A 22,379-nucleotide genomic window follows, 5' to 3' on the forward strand; every position below is an offset into this window, starting at 1 on the left:
GAACTTATCTTGCTCTTTACTCCCTGTTCATTTATCTAGGTGTAAGTCAGGAACAACCCCACTGCTGTCAACTGAATTACATCAAAGAAAGAAAGCAAGCATACACAGACTTCTAAATGGAAGACGCAGTATCAAGTTTTATATCTTGCATAAAACACTGCACATTCTTTGGGTTCACAAAAACATGAATGGTTTATGTGCTATTTGTTAAACCATACTTCCTGTCCTAATACAAGAGCAACACAAAAAAGGGATAAAAAAAAAAGCCTTCCATACAAATGCAAACCTACCTGCTTCTGAAGTCCTGCTAAAGCTTACATTAACACACACCCCCCCTTCTGTTAAAGGGACTGGGAGAAAAAGAAACTGAAAGGAAAAAAAAAAAACACAACTGAAAAGAGTGCAAGATAGAGATGCATAGATGGTAACAAAATAAAAAGCACACACCCAGGATTGCTATTTTTTAGAAACCCAGGGATCAGTTCTTAGTTCCAGCTTCATGCCCAGGCAGTCAGATGGGGGCACAGAGCACCTGCTTTAGCAGAAAAGCCTCCAGCAAAGCAGTTGCCAGCAAAGCTCCACCTGTGCCAACTGCCCCAGGCACACCGGGAAAGCAAGGCTATGGCTTGCATCCTTGCTGAGAATCTTGGCTCCTCACATAGGTCTCATCACCGTGTTCCTTGCTACAAGACCATCCATCAATCTGGAGCAGCCCCTTGCTGACACTTGGAGAGCCTCAGAAAGGCTTTCCCCACTCTTCTCCTAGAAGTGTCCCGAGTCCTTTGCATGAGTAGAGGACAAGAGATGCCTTGGTGACTTGCAGGGTAGAAATGAGAGGTAGGATTCAGTATTGTTAAACTGGAAAGGCAGCTGCCTAAATGACAGAAACTGGGTAGATAAAACCTCTACAGCTGTCCCTTACTTAGGAAACCTACCCTTTGCCCTGTGCATATGCTGCATTTTTCTGGCATTTTGCTTGCGGAATGTGCAGCTTTCTTGATCCAGTCCAAAGATGTGATTTGCACGGTCGAGGGGGGGCAAAAAAAGCATGCCTGAAGAAGGACCAAATCTTCCCCAAGTAAGGCCACAGTGCTCCAAAGCTGACAGTATCATCTGTGAAACAGTAATTGTCACGGCATTACCTTGCTTTCCTCCTTTTTTTATTTCTAGGAATCTGACTAGCAGAATACCTTTCAAGCAGAACTTTTAACATCATAAAGTCATACCTCCAGCCCACTCTCCTGCATGACATTGACTGTTTTTTTTGAAAGGTTCCCAGATTCCTAAAGTCCTGGGGAAAAGTTCAAACAGACTGAGACTGGTTTTAAATACACACACGCCTTGCAGCACGACGCTTCTAAAACTGCAGCCAAGACTTCCATTTACTTTAATGGAAAGTGACTGTTCTAAATGACTCCCCTCTCACACCTCTACCCTCCTGCGCTCCCACTTGGATCTCCTTTCATTTCCTAACTCTGCCCATATATTTGGATCTCCCCCACTGACACCAGACTTGCTGGATCCCTCTTGCACCCTCAGCATCAGTCTCCCCAGCTTTATTCACTAGAACCAGGTGAATTATGAGGCCTGCTACTGCAACTACTTATGTGTTCATAGATCCTTATTCACACGAGCAACATGTTGCATCAGTGTAAGTGTTTGCGGTGTCAGGAACAGAACAATTTTGACTACAGTAATACAGAATTACTTGGACCTGGCTTTAACTTGGCAATGACAACAAGCACAGCCAAGGCTTCACTCTCATCCGCTCCCATCAGCTAATGCTGACTTCAGGATGTGGCTCAAAAGCTTTAATTAAATGTGATCAGGATACTTGTTACCTTCATGGCTTTTGGTGATGCCTTTTAAAACTGTAGCCTGTCTGACTGTAAGAACCATTAGAGTAACAGATTGCCAAACGGAAACATCCCTTTTTTTAAATAAATCAAGAAAGAAACTAAGGGGGAGAAAAAAAAAAAAGAAGGAAAAGATGGTAAAAATAGAACTGGCTGGAAACCAGAGACCACAAGAAGAGCTGGCTTACAGGAAATTGCCCTCATCAGTTACTAGATGGGAAATTTTTTCCCATGTATTACATGGATCATGCAGAGACAGGATGGATTTCCACACACTCGAAAAAGCATATTATCACAGGACAACCTAGCTTGCAGTCCTGTATGGTTGGGGAGAACGGGAATGGAGAGGCTGTTTCTTTTCAGTCCGTAGCAGCAAAGCCAAAAGGATCACAGAAAATGCTTTGTCTACCACATTAGCAAGTTTCAGTTACTGAGTTTTAAAATAAAAACATTAAAATGTTTCAGCCAACATAAAGCATCAAAACAAAGTCAACAAAGCAGCAACAGATACACCACGGAACAGAGATGTAGGGCCCGACTTCAGTGGTTCCAGCCATATGAGGGAGCATTATTCATAGTAATAACATGTCATTTTTTCAGGTCTTTACATGCTGTTTCATTGCAGAAGTATTACACCTTTTTTCACTGTGCCACTCTAATTGAGCTTAATAGCATATTACTTAACGAGGTCTACAGCTACAGGCAAAGCTTACTTATTGCCTTTTAATATAAAAATGCTATATTTCCTAGCCTGCCAATAGCAGTGGTTTTGTCACAGAATGAGCAAATGTTTGCGCAAATGTGCCTACTGTTGCATGATGAGGTCTAAGTCATGAATGAGGAAATAGCTAAATCTCCTCCCAAACAGACAGCTTTTGTGATGTGCAATCATAATCACAAGTCGGCTCTATCATTTGGCTAGGACTTCAAGCAGCTTTTACTAGTTACTCCTTGGTGCTCTGCAGGCAGTAAACTGTAGGCTTCTCTCAAAAAAATGCCGAACTATTTGCTGACAATTTGGTTTTGTTTACGAAACCACTTCTGCGAACAGCAACGCTGCTAGTACACATGTAACAACAGCATGCTCGCTCTGCAGCATGGTAAGTATATCGTTAGCCCTATTTTTATATTGCTCGAGGTCACCTGGGAAGACCATAGCAGAGCTGGGTTTGAGCACAGCCCCCTGAACACTACTCTCCCTTTCAGTTGGCCACGGGACCGACAAGCACAGAGATACTACACTGTGCTCTGCCCCGTATCAGTGTTCAAAAGCCAGTCATGGTTACAAAGGGTGTCCTTCTACATACACAGCTAACTTTAGATCAATCCTGATATCACACTAACGAAGAGCAAGAAAAGCCAGGACCGTTTTCCACCACTTGCTGAGCTTCCATCACCTCATTGACCCATTCTTTTAGGTCGGTTCTATTATTTCCATTATGTGGCTCAAAGTTATTGTTCCTAGAAAAGCCATTCACCAGCTTGGACTAGGTAAGTCCCCCATCCTCAGCATCTTTTTTCCGTACTTCTTTAGGACTACATTCTGCACCCGACATGCATCATAACCAGCGCCTTCTTCCCCAAACGCTCCCATTGCTGCACCGCCGCTGAGTTTGGCTCCTGCGCAGCCAGCAGAACTGTGAAGGACCAGGTAAGTTACAGAAGTTAGCTGGGCTGCAGCCATGGATGTGAAGGCCAAAATTTAGATCATAAGAAAGGACTGGTCTGGGGAAGAAGTTATACGAAACTGCAAAATTTAAACATGTAACACATAAAACATCTGGTCTAGGAAGTCTAGATATGTTGTTGGATTCCCTGCCTGAATGCACAGGCCAGATGTGGCATTACTGTCACCTCCCGGTACTCACTCCCAGAATTAATTGTCATTAATTTTTGACCATTAATTTTGACCATTAAGTAATGGTCAAAAATTACAATAATTCAGACATTAGGTTTTACGGCCACTGTTATGCCTATGTAAGATTCTTCATAATACAATCATGCACCAACTGCTCCTATATTTGTATTTTAAAATAAAAACATTTCAAAGAAGTATCCCATAGCATGTAGAACTGTGTTTTTCCCTAATACCTGCCATGAAATTGATATTGAAAGCTTGGGAGAAATATTCAGGTCATAATCATTTTTTATAATGGAAATCTATCTTCCAGCAGCTAGCAAACAGAGAACGGGATCTGAAAGTTACTTTTATCAAAAGACAATTTAAAGTTTTAGATGTTTAAGGGACTGCCTCTCCCTTTATTCTCCACCAGCATTTAACACCTGAAACCAGCATCATTCCTACATACATGAAGTATGCTTTTACAAAAGGCGGCGCTGAGCTTAGTGCCTCTCTCTGTGAAGAGCCTTTCAAACGATTGTGCGTCCTGTGCGTCAGGAGGCAGGTCGGAGGCTCTTCCCAGACCCTTGCAAAGCTCACATTTGCTAGGCTCCCCCTCACTCCTAGGGGCAAGTTGTTTTTACTCCTATATCATACACAGCTACAGAGACGCTACAAGGTACTGTAAAGTACGAAAACTGTTAAAAACAAAGGTCATGGTTTTTCACCGGTTCTTTACATACAGGCTGTACTGTACTTTATCACAGCAAATTCCCCATGAATTCAAACAAGCACATAAGGAATAGCCAGTCACTGTCAGCCCCGTTCTCCTTGTCAAGGACGACACCAGAACACGTCACCGCTGGAACCACATCTACAGGGAGCTCTGGCGCTGCCCCTGTCCTGTCCTACAGCACGGCTCATTTACCTGGCTCCGAGCGCCGACCTTATGGCCGTTTTTATTTCCTAGCTGCTGCACTTCCCTGCAGCTTACCCTACCCCCAATCTAACCTCATGATGGTAAATAGTCACAGCCTGAGCTCTGCGCTCAGGCAAAATTTTCATCTCCACTGCTTGATTTGGCATAATTTTCCTAGATTTTGTTATTTCGGCCTGAATAAGCTATTTCCACATCTCTGCATGACTTTTTTTTTTTTTAAAAAGTTCTTATCTCTAATGTCTTTTCCACCCCACCTCCTCCAACACCTAGGAAGCCTACAGACACCTCAGCAGCTAACCTGTTATAGATAACAACATTCCTGCTATTTACCAATTTGTTTCAGAGCAGAATGCAACAAAAATCTCTGTTCTGCCCTGAGAGGCAGAAGAAAGGCCATGCCTTCTAGTGTTTTCCTGATGATAATCCAAGCAAATCTTTCCTGTTCAATTTGCAATCAGCACTCAAAAGTCCTGCAGTTTAAAAGCATGCCCTAGCACAATGCAACACAACCGCATTACACAAGACAGAGACAAGACACGCAATCGCAGGGGCCCTGTGGAGGAACACGTGAAACAGACAGACTGGTCTCTGTAACAGGGGATGCGCACGGGGGCAAGCGTAGCACCCATTTCCCAACAACTCACCAATACACCCCTCCACTGGTCACTGGTGGAGAAGAGGGTCTGTAGTATACTTTTTAATCAAGTGGAGATCAGAAAGCATCTCCAAAGGAGGGCAAGATTTAAAGAGGATTCTCCAAGGAGAATCAAAGACATTTTTAAATCAAAGTGGTAAATGTGACTGCTCCCACGCAAAGAGTCTACCAGCATACGTATTGAGATACACAGAGTTCATGTAACCTTACAAAACCAGGTAGCATATTTGCAGAGGAAATCAATCAGAACTGAAGAAAGTATCCTTTCTAGAAATGCAAGCACTTGTTCAATCTGCCTGGAGAACAAGCCAGGAGCAATCTGACCACACCAGGTCCCAAGCCCTTTCAGTAGCACAGCAGCATCACCTTTGCTTATCCCCTGCTCCAAGGGTCTATTTTCAGACTCCTAAGGTAGATGACAGCCTCCTGAGATCTGTTGCTCTTGTGAAAGTTGAAAAACACACTGTGGGCTAACATCTCCTGAGAATCTCTTCACTATGTCTGCACCTACAAATGCAAAACTCAAGACTTTCAGCCCACTTCCCCACGTGCCACTGGTGAACCGATACCCGAATCCCAACTTCCAACTGCTCTATAAAGCTACTTAGAAAGTTAATATTGCTTCCTGATTGAGGCAGGCACAGCCTAACAGAGGCAGGGTGGTGTCTGCTCTGCACCATTACAGAGAAGGCTGTACTGACCACCCCTGGGCCTTACAGCAAGCCTTCAGGTACACTGACCCCGCTGCAGGGCTGGGACACGTTGCTCTCTCTGATAGAAGGCTCTGCAAGATGCCACCCCCTGCTCCGGCTGCAAAGGGCTCTGTCCAAGGGGGAAACACGGGATTTGCAGGCAGGGCAGCAGTACTTCCAGACCTGTAGGGCTAAGCTTGGGATTTCCAGCTCAAAGACTCTAAACTGATGTTTAAAACAGAAAAATATCCCATTGCTTTTTGAAAACTTCCGGACCAGCTCTCAGTCACTCCACTTTGTCTAAGTGTCCCCCTGCCTTTTTCTCATTTCAATTTTTTTCCTTGCAAGAGCAAGTTTTAGCCACAAAGTCATGCTCTTTAAAAATGCCCTGAACCCACAAATCACAGTTGCTGTGCCCAGGCACATGATTCATAACCACAATAAAGTTGTCTGAGGCTTGCCTACTCTCTTCTGCACTGACACTAATTTCAAAGATTGAAAATGAGATGCAGATTGCGTCTTCTGCAAATACACTCTGTAACCTTCATGACAGCTGGGTAACCTTCAGCCTCAGCTTTATTCCTTACCTGCCGAATATGTACCATACCCTGTGTGTACTACCCTTGGCATCTCCCATGCCTCCCTTCTCTCCATAACTGAGCTGAAGTACTGCAAAATACAAAACCTGAAGAAGAGCTAGTACTGCAAAATACAAAGCTGAATACTGCAAAATACAAAACCTAGAGAAGAGTTCTAAGGTCCCACATCTTTGTAATGTCAGTGTCACCAGACACAGGCTGGAGAAAGTAGCTTCTGGAAACACCGTACAGAACAGGAGCCTTCTTAAGGCAGCCCTTAACCTGTTGTTTACGGGCAGATACTCACTCAGGTTGCACGGCAGCAAAAGCGCTCTAAAAGCCTATAGCGAGGCTGGTCACAATAAGGAGGTGACATGATTGCCTGATATGCTTCAGCTAAAGCAGCAGACAGCATGACGTTCACATTTGAACATGCCCAAAGAGATTGCAGTTGAAAAAGACTGCACCAACTACATCAGTGGCCAGTGTCTGGGATCTGTCAAATGAATACTGCTCCCAAAACGGAGTGCTTGCATCTTCAAAATTCATCTTTTCAACTGGGAATACAGGAGATTGATCTCCAGAGGTCCCTTTCGACCCCTACCATTCTGTGAGATGCGTCCACACACAACAGCAGCACCCCTGTGCTAGTCAGGGCTTTCACTCTTTTCACAGCCATAAGCACCCACTAAGGAAGGATGGGTGAAGTCAGCATGACGTCACTCCTGACTTCTATCTAAAAAAAATATCAGAGTTTGCCCCTACCCCAAAATAACTTATCTAGCACACAGCTTGTCCAGGCAATCTGCAGGGTCTAAACAGCACATCCCCCGCGAAACCCATGGGTCTCCAACCAGCCAGCCGCTCCATGTTACGGCTCAGCCTGATGGCAAACCTTCTTGCCTCAGCAAACAGGCTGCAAGGCCCATCCAGGCTTAAACCTGCTGCTTTCATTGCAACCTCACGATAAAGAAGAGAGTTTGACTCTGGGGATCCCAACAGGGGTGCCCTCCCAGCAGCAGGAGCGAGGTCTGAGCCCCCCTCCCTCCCCATTTCTCTTTGATACAAGCACTTGGGCAGCGCAAGTTCATCAGTCAGGTCCTAGCGGGGCTGGGTAGCACGACTGCTAAGTGGCTTCTGTTCACATGTTTGTTTTTATCATCTTCCAGAATGGAGGGGTTTGCTTCACTGCAGTAGCCAAGAAAATGCAGAGCTGCTTCAGCTGAGGTGCAGTAAAACACACTTTCTTTTCCTCTACCTTTTTTCTTTCAAATGATTAGAGTTACCCCAAAGAACAAAGTGAAAGAAGTAACATTTCCACATAAGGAAATAGGCTACAGGATTTCTCCAAACTGCAAATTATATTATATTTGTTAATGATCAGCAGTGCTGTAGAAACAGACCAAACACAGCTCTAGATTTTGTTTTGAAATATCCTTTAAATGAAAGATGCTCTCCCCTGCACTGCACTTGTAAAAACAGAATCACTTCTGTCTCTTCACAGAGAAACCTGAAAACCATTTAAAAAAGGGAGAGAATTGCCCACGATGGGCACAAACAAACAAGCCAAGTTCCTGCTCTACAGTACTTTTATGAGACTTACTTCTTCTGTCTCACGCGGTGACAGATGAACACTGAAGCAATTTTACATCTTGTTCTGTCAGCACATGAGACACCTAATAAATCCCAAGATGTAGAAAACACCTAGAAGGCTTTTTTCTGTTTCTTTTGGCTGCATAATTATGGGCAGTAGCTACTACACTCACGCTACCTCCCCTTCTGCCCTCGCAGATATAATAGGCAAACAATGTGCAAAACATAAAAGATACCAGGGGAAACCCTAATTGCTACGTTTTGTGTAAATACAGGATATCTTTCAGGCAATGTCTGGGTGCTACTCTTTTCGGAATGGCTTGATCCAAGTAATTCATTTTCTCAAATGGTTTATTTGCAGAGCAGGCAAAGAGCAGCCAGGCAGCAGGCGCTGATCTCCGGCCGCAGCGCTAACACCGGCAGGGATGCCGATCCCCAGGAACACGTAATGGCTGCTTGTGGCCCGCGACTGGTTTCCAGGGGCCAGGACCTCCTCTGCCACGCACAAAGGCAGCTCCTTTTCATCCCCAGACAGCACAGCAAACGCCAAGGGCCTACCGTGGGATGGCAGCTGGGGCTTCTGCTGCCCACGCAGCCTGTGGCAATGCTCCAGAGGGCCTGGAGGGGGAAAACAGACCCCAGACGCTGCTGGCAAAGTTTCTGATGGATTCAGGAAGGCCAAACTTCACACAGGGGAAGCATTAATCCCATGGAAAGCAAGGAGAAATGATGGAGCTGTGGGGCTGTGTGATGTCTTCCCAAGCCTTCGTATTGAACCAAAGCTGAGGTTCCTCAAAGCTGGGGCCTTGCACCACTACCATAACTGCTAGTTTTATAAATTTGGTAGGCATTACACTTCCAAACAATTTGACTTGCCTGAACAAAAAGAAAGCAAACCCTCCACCACATGCTCACTATTACCACCAACCTCAGACCAACAGTACTGAGAACAGCATAAAGGCTTTCCTGTTGCTACGTTACAGATGTTGCTCGGTATCTTCATGGTGCGTTTCTGAGACTCAAGAGCCTGTTTGCTGGCTGTTATAAATGCATGTGAGTGCAAGTCTGTTGAAATCAATGGAGCCACAGCAATTCCAGAGATAAATAAGCATCTGTCTCTGATGCTTCAAGCTTTCTAGCACAAATGCAATGTGCTCAACTGCATTCTGACATGAAGAGCTTAAGCACAGCAATCTTCAGTCTCACCTCTTGCTTCCTATGAAAATGCATAATTGTTAATAAAAAAATACTGGCAGAATCAGTCAGAATTGAATTTAAAAGTCCAGGCTTTCTAGGTCAGCTCCCAAAGCTCACACATAAAACTCGCCTTTTTATTCGCTTGAGAAAAGCGACAGCTTTTCACCCAAAGCAATAGTTTACTACTTGATGGGTTGGGGTCCGTGTATTCTCCTGAGCACATGATAACATGCCTCAGATGCACGCACCCCTGTTCTAATAACAAACAAAATATAAGTTTATACACATATTTGTCCATGCTGCTACTGTTTGCACTACAGAGCTATTTCTTAGTTGTTAGATCAGGATAAGCTGTTAATTAAGATGTCCAGTGGAAACAGACACTGATGGAAGAGACAACAGACCACTGCATGGGGCTCAGGGGATTGTAGTCTGATCCTAGCTGGGCCACAGACTTCCCCACTGTCTGCAAATAATACCTATGTCTTGAGACGTGCCTTATTTCCTCACATGCAACCTAGAGATACTAATGCTCCCTTTGTACTTCAGGAATGGATCTCCAAGGAGGGTCCTCCTTCCCCCTCTGTCTGCCTCAGCTCTGGAACTAAACACCTTCACAAAAGAGTAACATGGCATTTTTCTGGCTCCTAAACTCAGCCCCCAAGCCACAGGGCAGGAAAAGATGCTGGGCTGTACACTGCTGGGGAACACGGCCTTCCCTCTACCCGCAGTCTTGTATGAGTTCAAACTCATTTGTGACTCAGTGCAGGTTTGTTTTTGGAAAGAGCCAACCCCTGCACCTTTCAGTTCTCATCCCACCTCCACAGCCAGGACTTTTGGGCAGGCGCTATTCCCTGACTGGTGGTGCTCCAAACCAGCCCCAGGTCTAGAAGCCTTTCCCCCCTGCAAACATTCAATCACACAGAGCCTCGCCCCCCGCCTGCCTCCTGTCCCCATTCCACATATCCCCATAAACGTTTCTATAGGAAGACCATTATTTAGTTCAGCAGGTACCTCAAGCAAAAAAGAAAAAATGAACAAAAGCTTATAAAGTTCTGGATTTCAACTGCAGCACCATTGTGATGCATTGTATATCTTCCCTAGCTCTGACTTTTTGATTCAGATAGTTGGAAAGAGCAGTATGAGTGCGACAGCTCAGCGAAGAGCACACGAATCAGTTGAATTCTTGCCTCCAATTCTGTGCCACAGCCAAATCCCTCCTAGGACTGCACTTAAAAACTGAGGATTGAGGTTTTCACATTTTCAGCCACACAATTCCCCTCGACTCTTGTTCAGAAGAGGGGCCTTTGGAAGCCTCAGCTCAAAACAACCACCATTGCAGCATCAAAGTGTGAGATAACAGCATTTATATTCAGGGGAGGTTTAGATTGGATATTAGGAAACATTTTTTCACTGAAAGGGTTATTAAACATTGGAATAGGCTGCCCAGGGAGGTGGTGGATTCACCATCCCTGGAGGTGTTTAAAAAAACAGGTAGATGTGGTACTTAGGGACACGGTTTAGAAGTGGTTTTTGTCAGGGTAGGTTAATGGTTGGACTTGATGATCTTAAAGGTCCCTTCCAACCTCAGCAATTCTGTGATTCTATATCAATGTCTAGCAAAGCACTGTGTTGTACAGCATTTGGATTATAAACCTATCTGATGGAGAAAAACATCAATACATAAAGACCCCCCTGTTTAACAGTGGTTAAATAAGGGCAACAGTGACATGGACCTCTAAACAAGTACTGGTCAGGATCAAAATGTTTTGAGGTCCCATTTATGTCCAACTCCCTCAACTTCTAGGCAAACATTCTCCATACTGAATCAGACTGCATTCCCTAGAAGCGTAAAGCTGACTTGATTTCATGGGGATTTGAGACACAAATGCTAAACTAGGAATTACAAACCCAATGACTTCACAAAGTTATTTCAGCTACACACAAATATCCAGAGGAGAGGTAACAGAAGACACATGATTTGTGTATCCTAAAAAGTGTTATGTGTTTCGTTCATACAGTAAAATAACCAGATAATTATAATAGTAAAAAGGCAAACCAGTTCCAAGCAAAAACAGTGGGGTTTCGTATGAAAGTTTTAAAGTGAAATAACTCCTGCCTTTATACATTGCTGTCTTGGTTTGAGCGACACAGAACTAATTTATCTTCTAAAGCTTGGGAAAACTGCACTTTTAGAAGACTCTGGTGTCTGAATTCGTGAAAATATTTACTTTATAACCAGCTATGGTATGCGGGTTTCAAGGTCTCAGTGTTTTTGAGCTCCCCAGGAGCGGGGATGGGGAGGAGCGAGTCCTGGGCACTTGACCCAGGCTGGCCAACAGGATTATTTCATACCATGAACATTACATTCAATATAAATTAGAAAACTTGCTGCAGAGTTCTCTCTCCCTTAATGGCTGCCATCCTGAGAAGTCCTCGCCCTGGTGCCAGATTTCCCTTCCTCCCGAAGCCACAGCGCCTGCAGTGTCCCACATCGGCTGTTCACAGCTGGGAGTGCGCAGCTTCCTGCTGATGGAATGGGATGAGTATAATCCTTGTATATTTTATATTGCTATTGGGATCAATAGTGGTTCTTTAGTTATTAATGCTCATTATCTAGTCTTATTCTATTATATCTGTTTATATTTCAACTCTTGGGTTTCCTTGGGTTTTTCTCCCTGATTCGCTTTCCTGGCTGGGGAGGGGTCATCGGGTGATAGAATAATTGTCTAAACAACAATAAGTTGTTGTGGGTTTCTCAAACTATAACAACTGCTCAGACAAGTGAATTGCATCCCAAACAAATGAACTGAATTCTACAATCCACTTTCAAAGTCTGAAAATCAAGAATTCAGTGAATGGCTCCCATTAATCCCTTATGCTTCCAAGGTGAGAAGCAACACTAAAAGAGGTATTGTAATGCCTTTAGATAATGAGGCATGTTTATGCTTGTAGCAGTTAAAAGCCACAAGAAAAACAACCGATTCTTCCTATGACTGTAATCTCTTTTCTCTCAGGATGTCATCCCTTTTTCTCTGACAGACCTGGCCACATGGAAAATGTGACATTCCCTTTAGCGGTCTCACTGCAGCTCTGCCTATCAGATCGAATAGCTTTAACCCTGGATCCATTGTTATTGGCACCAGTGTAAAAAAAAACAAAAAACAACTGGAAGTGACTTTATGGGAGAAAGGAAAAACTCTTGACATATCACTTGTTGAGCGGCAATGGTTCCAGAAACACATAAGGAATGGAGATAAAAATCTATGAACAGAACATGAGTCGGGTTTGTAAGTAACAGAAAAGCTTCTGAGTGCTACACACTGAAATGCTTTCTCCCCACTAATAACAAAAGATACTTAAGTTAAAAAGGTGTTGCAGCCACTATGATCAAAGGCTGTAAGTGAAGCAAGCCTTGTAGAAAGAGAAAACATCTAAGCAGCTGGGAGGGGGGGAACAAAAAAAAAAAACAACAACAACACAACCCAAAAAAACAGCCACACACAAAAAACCAAGAAAAGCTTTCAGGAATAGAAACTGTTATCCAGGTCTTCACTGCTCACCTGCAAACTTGCCTGTTTGTCCTGCTAGCTCAGATAATCTCATAAAATACGTTTTCTCTCTCCAAAGAGACTTGTCGTTCTTAATTTAAACTTTTAAGTTTAGAATTAAAGGGTGTAACGACTCCTCTTTAGTACTGTCTCAGAAGACATCCCTGCTGTCTTACAAAGAAAGGGCCTGGCTCCTACTCCCATTGAAGTCAAGAGCAAAACTCCCACTCACTCCTTTGGAGAAGGATCTAATCAAAATTGTTATCCGACTGCCTCCCAACCTCCTGGTATGGCATGCAGGAGGTAACAAGGGTTATGTTTTTACCCCACTGAATAACTAAAACAAGAATTTAAAAAAAAAAAAAAAAGTATTGTAAGGGCCTCCTGGCTGGTTTAGCAATTCATTCCACATAAATGAACTGCATTAGAGAGTGTTTGAAGATTGAGCATTAAGCAGAAGCAGACGCTTGCAGTTCTACAATATGTTGTTTCCTTTTAAAAAAAAGTTGTGTACCACCTGTTCCTTCCATTTGCTGTTTCTTCCTGAAGACATTGCTGGCAATGGAATTATTCATTAAAAAGCAACCCACAAACACTTAGTTGGTTAACTAACCAGCACTCCGGAGCTGCTGGCGTCAATAAGAACAACTTCCTCAGATACTCCCTCAATAAATATTTTTCTGGCCCTGCCTCTGGTTTTCACATCTGGTGTTTGGTAGAAAATTAACTCAAGCATTTGCTGCCGCTCAGAAAACTGCTGCTTTTTTAACTCTGTATCTTTATCCATTATATGTAATCTCAGACAATGAAAAACAAAGTGGCCCTTAAAAAGGGCACCTATTTTTGTATATTCATAATCTCAGGCTTTGAATTATTTGAGTGAGTGGGATTTGGACATGTAGTCCATATGCGCAGATGCACCTAAAAAAGAACAAAACCAACAAGCCAGTTCTGCTGCTGTACAATACTGACGGACTTGTGCTGACTTCAGTAGAGCCATGACAATGAGAAATCTGGTCCATCAGACTTATTACTGCAAGCACAGCTGGTTCAGGGTGCCTGCACTACTGAAGAAAAGTAGGGAACCCCTTCACACTTTCTGTTCCCAGCTGCAGAGTAGGAGAGACTGGCAATGATGAGTACATGTGAGCAGCTCCAGAAAACAATTTGAGGTGAATAATCTCATACTGGGAACCAGAGAACCAGAACACCCTGGTGCAATGACACTTGGATTTCTCCAAGAGATCAGGTGCCTTATTACAATCATTTATTTGCTGTGCTACAGCAGACAACTTTTACAAAATAAACACCCTGAAAGAACAGCAATTTTAAAGACAGAAGCACAAAAGACTCCATGCTATAAATGGTGATCACAGTTCTCATACCACTCTCATGAATATAGAGGCAGACACTCCGCTAGATCTCTCTGATTACAGGGCTAAGAACAACAGCTCACTCAGTTTCTTCATACCTCACATTTGACAGAGAGCAGAAGTGTTCAAAAAAAAAAAAAAGCGCCTTTTCTAGATTCAGTGGAGAGAGAAAGGTTCTCTAGAAAATGGCCCAACCACACGTGACCTCCACAGCCCTCCTGAGGTGCCCATCCACAGCCCATACTCTCTGCAGGAGGAGAGCAGGGCAAGCACACTTCTTGCAAGCAGAAGCCACACCGAAGGGCCTCACGTTAAGCCAGGCAATGCAGGTCTTAGGCTGTTGATAAAATTCTCTACATTTTTTGTTCATAAAACCTGGAAATTCACCATGAATTAGTACAGATCTGGGAACTATTTCCTACATAAACTCATGTTTTTCCTGTGAAATAGTCTGACAAAATTTAAAAACATGGGTTTGTTGCCTTTTTTTTTTTCAGATTCTCAGTAAAACACAAATGTTGCAGTTATATTTAATGTTTTGTTTTGAGGATTTAGGTTTTATTGCCCTGCAAGTGTGAAAAAATAGGTAATATTTAGGTTTAATATGTGCCTGAGCTTGCAGAGACAGGCCTGAGACAAATAGACTTGCTTTCATTCCTTTGTGCAAGATACACAACTGCTGTGTGATCAGCAAGGAGGAGAGGAAAGGCGCTTTGGGGCAATCCAGAAAGTGATGCAACACAGTCAGGCCAAGAAACACGTGCAGATTTTTTTCTGTGCCATTACATGCGTTGTGTACGAGGTTAAGAGAGGGTTACAAGGAAGGCTATCAAGACAAAAGGGACAGCTGAACATTTAGTGTGCTGTGAAAAAGTAACATGATCTCAACACGTCTTAGATCCACGCAGGAGAAGAGGGAAAGAGAATAGTATCAGACAGAAAAACTAACGAAATTCAATGTTTAAAGAGTTTATTCAGCCTTGGTCTGGGGCTGCTCCTGCAGCCTTCACTCCCTGTTTATCAGCTTACTAAAATGAGATTTAGGCAACCAATTATTTAATTACAAGAAATTTTTTTTGCTCTCCATTTATGCAAGAACACCTTTTCTTCACATGATAAATTGTGAGCAGCTCAAACACAGCTGAGAGTACCCATATTCTGGGTACAGGGAGAATTAGATTACTACTCAATTCTAAGAGCAGACAGGAGTTTACCTGTCCTTTTCAGCCGACAGCTCACCAGCCTGCACTGCACTGCCTTTCCTTCTTACGCGCGTGGCTGCTTGTGATGAGCTTTTGGTAAGAGCGGACAGCACATTCAACACCCGCCATCAAAACTTTTGAAGCTCAGACTTGCACCAGTGAATTGAAATGCAGAACAAACTCTCCTCAACTTCACTGTTGCTCTTTGCAAAGAGCACCCACCAAACAGCTTCATCTACACTTTAAGCTCAGATTCTCAAATCACTCTCTTGCACTAGAGTTATTTGCCTTGGCCTCATTGCAGCTTTGAAAGACGCAGCTCTTCCTGACCGTTTAACTTTTTGCCTAATGAATCATGTTCAGTGACACACAGAGGCTGACAAGGAGCAGCTAAAAGAAGCGCCTTGCACTCACTGAAGTCAAAGCTAGACCTTTTCTCGCTGGTCAAGGATTGACACCATGAGCAGGACCCTGGCAGTTTTATTTCAAGTATGTTGACAACCAGAGGCTTGCTGATAAATTTTCACACCTCACCTGTTTCTCTCACTGCCTTCCACAAACACATGAAACAAGGTTTACAAAATTATGGCAATTCTTTTTAGCATCTTGAAAATACAACCAGCATGTCTGCATTGCAGCCCATCACAGTTATAATGCAGTATTTCAGAGCTGGCGACAAACACTGCACTCTGAAATACCCAGCAGAGACACTGCCACTCATTCTCCTGCTGCGGACACGTACTCTAGAAAGACTCATGCCTTCAGACATAGGAAAAAAGAACTGCGACCTCCAAGAGAGAAACAAGGGGCTGCAGTAAGAGCAGCAATGTTGTGGCCAGAAGAAACTACCCCCAGCACACAGACGCAGGGAACGCATGTCCCAGTTTTTACTCCATTCTCTGCCCTAGAAAGAAGGAGGACATGAACAAGGTCCAGGAAAGAAAAAAACCAAAACCAAGCCTATGACTTAGGCATGGCTGTGCAGTGTCACCAGATAAACCTGGTGCTTGAAAACTTCCAGTAGCTGAGACCAGCACTTTTCTTGGCTGAAGAGGAATGACCAAATAATTGTTCTTGCAACAGCCACTGGATAAAGAGAAAAATTATATTTACCATCTCTCTTTGTGTTGTTTTTCACTTGAGCCATTCAAATAACCAAAAGCTGTCTGCACCCATTATGCAAACCCTCCTCTGAACAGATAATGCCAGGGTGCAGTGGCAAATCCAGGGTTCAGCATTTCTTTGCATCTGTCCTGCATTGCAAATTTGCATATTCTGTAAATAACCTCAATGAAACATTTCAACAAAGCAGAGCAATGAACCCTCAAACCAAGTGAGCATGTGGTGACTGACAGACGAGTAATCAGCACATGTTGCAGAGAACATTCTTGGCAACCATGAACCCTAAATTTGAAGTGTGAGAAGAGAAAAATGCCATGTTATAGACTCAGCTTGCAGTGCAGTACTCGGCAGCACCGGCTTTCGGATAGCTCAACTCCTGCTGCCAATAGGACGCTTCCCATAGAGAACACCTACACAAAAAAGTTGGCAAAAATCCCAATGTGTTTTTATTTTCACCGAAGTTTCCATCTCTGTGCCATAAACACCTTCACTGTACAGCCCAGGAAATGTACATATTCTCTTTGTTTAAAACACCATCAAAATACATAACACATGTACACGCAGACATAGGAGGAGTCCTGTCAAACTAACTGGTTTTGTTTGAACAAGCCAAAGGCATTCATTATGCAATCCATCCTAGCAAAGTAGAGATGTGCAGCATTTCCAGTGCTCTGGAATGACTGACAGTAGACCAACAAAAACAGAAAACCCACCTTTTTGTGTCGTTGTCACGCTGTCAGTCACAAAATATTGTAGTCCAGGTTTCCACAATCTGAAACAAAGCAAAAGCTCTCAATTAGTGGCAGCTATTAAAGGGGAAAGGCTCTAATTTTATTAAATGAATTAAAGACTTATGAATTGCATCATGGGATTAACAAAATACCTTCCTTCTCTGCTTTTGGTAACAAGCGCAAAGTTACACCAAACTCTCCTTTCCAGTGACTAGAACCTTTCTTCCCATCATAGCTTACATGCCTTCAAATGCATCAGACCATGTCCCACCAAAGAGCTTGAGCCTTCAGAATGCCTGTTCTCTTATAAAGTGGATATCCACAGAAAAGCAGATTCCACTGAAACACAGGCTACATGGAAGGTTTCTTTAAGGATCAGAGTTTCACAGAAACAACTAAACCCCTTCTTCCTTTACAGAAAGGAGAACATCCGCAGGCCGAAGACATTTCTAGATTCACCAGGGACGATTCACCAAAAATTACAAAAGATGGTAACAGCAACAACCAAAAGTAACCGGAGTCAGCAAACAAAGAACACAGATAATATGACTTAATTTACCAAAAGCTTCCTTGTTTCCAGGAACCCCACAGTTATACCGCACAGTAAAAAAAGATGTGCTTACAGGTTGCAGACCAGACTGATAGGAGCTATGAACTGAGTATCATGTACCACAGAAAAGCTGCAACGGGTAGTGCTGCTGAGCAGTCACAGAGGAGGACTCTCTCCAGTGCTGCAGCTGTTCACTGTATGACCTTGGGCATATCCTTAACTGCTTTGTGCTCTAGTTACTGCTGTATCTTACGATGAGTGCAATATTGTCATAACAGCATAAATGAGGATTAATTACTGTTTTGCAAATCCTGGGAAAGGCTGGGCAGGGAAGAAGCACCTACAAAGCGCAAATTGTTGGTATTTACGAATTGCATTGAATTGCCCAAGAAGGAGGGAGAACAGACAAGAGAGAACTTCCCTTCCCAGCTTCAAGCCACCAGCCAGCAGACGGACCATTTTCCAGTACTATCACTCTTAACCAGCATGCACCCTACCTGCGGATTTAACTTCTGTCAGTATGCGGGTAACAAAAATCACAGCTGAACAAAGCTATATGAGATATTCACTGCTTGACAGGGGAAGGGTGGGGAGAAGATAAATGCTAGCAGGAATAAAAGCAGTTTGTACTTTTAGTCAACTTTGCTATGCCTCGCTGTACTCGTGAGCACACGGATTGTCACTGAAAGCAATGGAAGTCTTGTCTCCAACTTTATCAAACTTAGAAATGAAGCATTTCATTTCACTTCACAGAAAGGTAGTGAAGGGCAGATTCAGTGTCTTGCCAAAGTTAACGTGAGGCCGTGGCTGAATCATGAGCAGAAAGCAAGCACCCCATCCCTACCTTCTGCTTTTAAGCACAGGGCAACTTTCTGAAAGCAAGAAATGATTAAGTCTGTATTGCATGCTGCTGTTGTAATGAGGGATAAAGATGGAGGTGTAACCAGGAGAAAAGCAGAAGAAAACTCAAGCTTAACTATTTCTTCTTTCCTACCAATAGCAAAAAACAAAAAGTCAGTTCTTACAACATGCTGGCCAGGCGTGGTCCCTGCTATCTTTGGTTAATTCCAGATGTCTGAGAAGGAAATCAGCTCTAAGCCGGTTAGACTTGCTAAATGAGATTTGTCTAAGGCCCCACCCCCAGGTGCAGTGTCATGCACCAAAGATTTGGCATCCTTTGGGAAGGTGCTACTTGTCCAGACACTAAATAATGGTCAGCAAAACACAACCATCTAACAACTCATACATAATATTCTCCTCTTGAGCAAAACCCCATTCAGCACCTCCTAATCTCTGAGGAGCTCCCAGTCCATATGCAAAGCATATCCAAAGCAAGAGATGAGTAGGGTCGGTCCCAGCAGGATCCCTTTTATAAGGTTTCTGATGAGCATATGATGGACAAGCACACCACCCTGGCACCTCCAGCACCTTTAAGGCCTGGTCCACAGTGTTTACTCCTTGAGAGGCTCTAGGTTCATCCTAATATCTTGGGTCATGACAAGAGAGAAACAGACTTGTTGCTAGCAGGATAATATGGCTGTGAAACACCAATAAGACACCTATTGAATTTTCTGCTACAGTTACACTCAGTTAACTCTGCTTCAAGAACCTCAAGATTTTCAGAATCACAGTACTGACTCATGCAGCCTGTGGTGAACACCCAGGACACATTTAGAAGAAGGCTACTAATAAATAAAGTATCATGCCAATTGCTTGACTCAGAGAAAATGCAATTAGCACTTCTACATGTTGGCACTTTGTCTTCTGAATACTTGTTGGCTAATAAAATCAGGAGTTTTTAAAAAACATGCCTATAATTGAAATAATTTATCTATCCCTTTCCTGTAACTACAGTGGCATTTGCTAATGCTGACAACTTTTATGTGAAGTTGGTGTTGCTGTAAGGAGTCACACTGACAGATCTGGTTAGCAAAGTCTTTCCCTGACAGTTTTCCAGTAATATGCAATAGGAAAATAAAGTTGTCCAGTATTTCCCATCTTCCAGCCTTTGCCAGCCCCGAGAGAGGGGCACATGCCATGAAGACAGCTGTGCTTATCCAAAATACCCATTGGCACAGCTGGACACATTAAGATCTTCTAACACCTGGGGTAGGTTTCATTTCAGAAGATGGAGTTGGTTTGGCTAAAAGGGAGAAACTGTTTGAAAATCTGAGGGCAGGAGACAGGTTGGGTAATGGTGATGATGAAATTACAACACCAACTATTCCAACAGACGTAAGGAACACGTGCAGCAGATTAAGGGTAGTGAATCTCAAAAAAAAACCAAAAAACCAACCACCAGACTTCAAGCAACTCTGCACAGGTCAGCAGGGCTTCATGGAAGGCCAAAAGAGTGCAGGACAGCTGTAAGTGCTGGAGATGGAATAAAGATACAAAGGTAAACGATTATGTGGCAAAAGAAAGCCCGAACATCGAGTCACTACAGTGCTGACCAAACCAGGCAGATATATTTAAAGAATAGAAAGAGACTCATGTCTCTTCAGGTAAGTCAGCTGAAAAAGATTAAATTAAACTGCAAATTTTTTTATTATGTAAAAAAACCAAACAAACCATCAAACAAACAAAAAAAAACCAAACAACGACCAACAAAAAAACAACCAACCCCAAAACAAAAGAACCACACACTCATGGATGAAACTACTGACACTGCGAACTCACGGGAGATGAGGGAAGTCCTCCAATGCTGCCTGAGGCAAGCACAGAACCACTGTAAGAAGGAAAGAGGATGACGACCACACACTAGAGATCTGACAGCCTAACTCAGATTCCTGAAACAAATCATTAATCAATTATAAATACCCAAAAGATGGTTAGATGATCAAAATCAGCAAATCTGCCTCTGTAGAGAGCCAACCAAGACAAACTGGTCTAATCTAGTTTTCCATATTAACTGGAAAAAGGGCAGCACAGAAATGCTACACCCTTCAGGGGTTGAATGAGTTCTCAGAAGGGTCAGGCTGAGGCTCACTTCTTTGCAATATTTTGTGCGACTAGCCAGAAGAAAGCACCGAGCTGAGAGAGTTCACAAGTATTTCATTAGGCCCAAAATCATCCAAAATTGATGCCGTGAAACTCAATGATGCAAAGTGCTGTAGTAGCGCTGCTGCAGAGGCAGCAAAAAGAAGTGTTTCAGCACACAGCTTCATCCACCAGCATCTCAGCTGAAGGCCAAGGGGCTGCGCCCAGGTACAGGACTCTGCCTGGGAGGAGCTGGAGTGCAAACCCACATTCCTGTCTGCTGCGCTGACTTTTAGGTGGAGGCAAGTCACACCTCACAGAAAAGCCAAGTGAACAACTGGATATTCAGCTTCCACAGTCACATTTTCCACAGCTCTTCTGTCAGAGCAATCAACCCAGTACTGCTAACTGTTGTCTGCAACCCAGACATGCCTTAACACAGGAGATAATCCTCTAAAGTATAAAGCTAGCAGTTGTTCATGTTCAACATGTCTGAAAGACTTGCAAAGGAGATTTAGACTAATCTAACTAAATGAGGAACTTACTGAAGCTGTACACCACCTTCACTGGACAGCCAAAACGAACCAGGTAAACAGGACAGGGGTATCTCTAGGAACCTGCCTCCACAACCAAGGTCTACATCATATCTCTTGCAGTTTCTTCCAGCCTTGTGCGTTTACCTTTCTTTGATCTGCCCAGTGCAGATAACGGACAGTCCACGGTTTTTGGTTGTCTGCCTGCCTGCATGTGATGAAGCTGAACAGCAGGAGCTGTGGATGCACTCTGAAGGCCTTGTCCCTGAAAATACACTAGGCTAAGTCACATTTTGAACGGAGGCTCGCATTTGAAGCCTACTGCTGCAGGCTGCTCACAGCAGTCTGTGTGAAGGAAGAACAAATGAATCTTCTGTTTCTTTAAAAAGCCAGAAATTTCAAAGCCCACTTCATCTCTAATTGGAGTAAGGCTGTTCCTCATCCGCTATGGTACCTTTGATAGCCTCTCTTACCACGTCCCATGATATGAATAGCTTAATGAGTTCTAAAAACCCCAGAATATTTTAGATTGTTTACACATGACAAATGATCTATGGCTCAGAGCTGAAGAGGGAGTAATGTAATAGATCTGTGGGGCATCTTTCCTGCTGTGCAAAAAAGGAGCAGATACATATTCAATATCATTAATGGATGCTGAGAGCCTAGTTTCCCAGGAGCTATTCGGAGTGCATACCCTTTCAACTTTACCCCTCCAGTTTCAGGGATGGGAATTCACACCACAAGTACATTGTGCACTGTCGGTACTTCTGCAGCAACAGAACCTCGAAGCTTCTGTTTGGTTCTTTGACTGATCCTGTTATCCTTACGCCATTTTTTTATGCTTAAACACATTTTCAAAGGTGCAACTCAATACACTGCAAGGGTAACAACAACGTAACAAAACATCTAACAAAAAAAATATTTACTTTCAAGAGCAATCAGTTTTGCTCTAACACTGCTCCTATTCAAGTATATTCTTTATCCTCT

General features: G+C 43.3%; 1 protein-coding gene across 18 annotated transcripts in view; it reads right to left on the minus strand.

Moving 5' to 3' along the window:
• Positions 1-22,379, minus strand: part of MAP2 (microtubule associated protein 2) — a 226,399-nt gene that overhangs the window by 162,924 nt on the left and 41,096 nt on the right. For all 18 annotated transcript variants that reach the window (XM_074594921.1, XM_074594939.1, XM_074594926.1 and 15 more), the window contains exon 2: positions 17,313-17,371. The gene's annotated coding sequence lies outside the window, so the exon portion shown is untranslated. The remainder of the gene's footprint in view (positions 1-17,312; positions 17,372-22,379) is intronic.

The sequence above is a fragment of the Larus michahellis genome, chromosome 7, assembly GCF_964199755.1.
Source record: "Larus michahellis chromosome 7, bLarMic1.1, whole genome shotgun sequence".
NCBI classification, from domain to species: Eukaryota; Metazoa; Chordata; class Aves; order Charadriiformes; family Laridae; genus Larus; species Larus michahellis.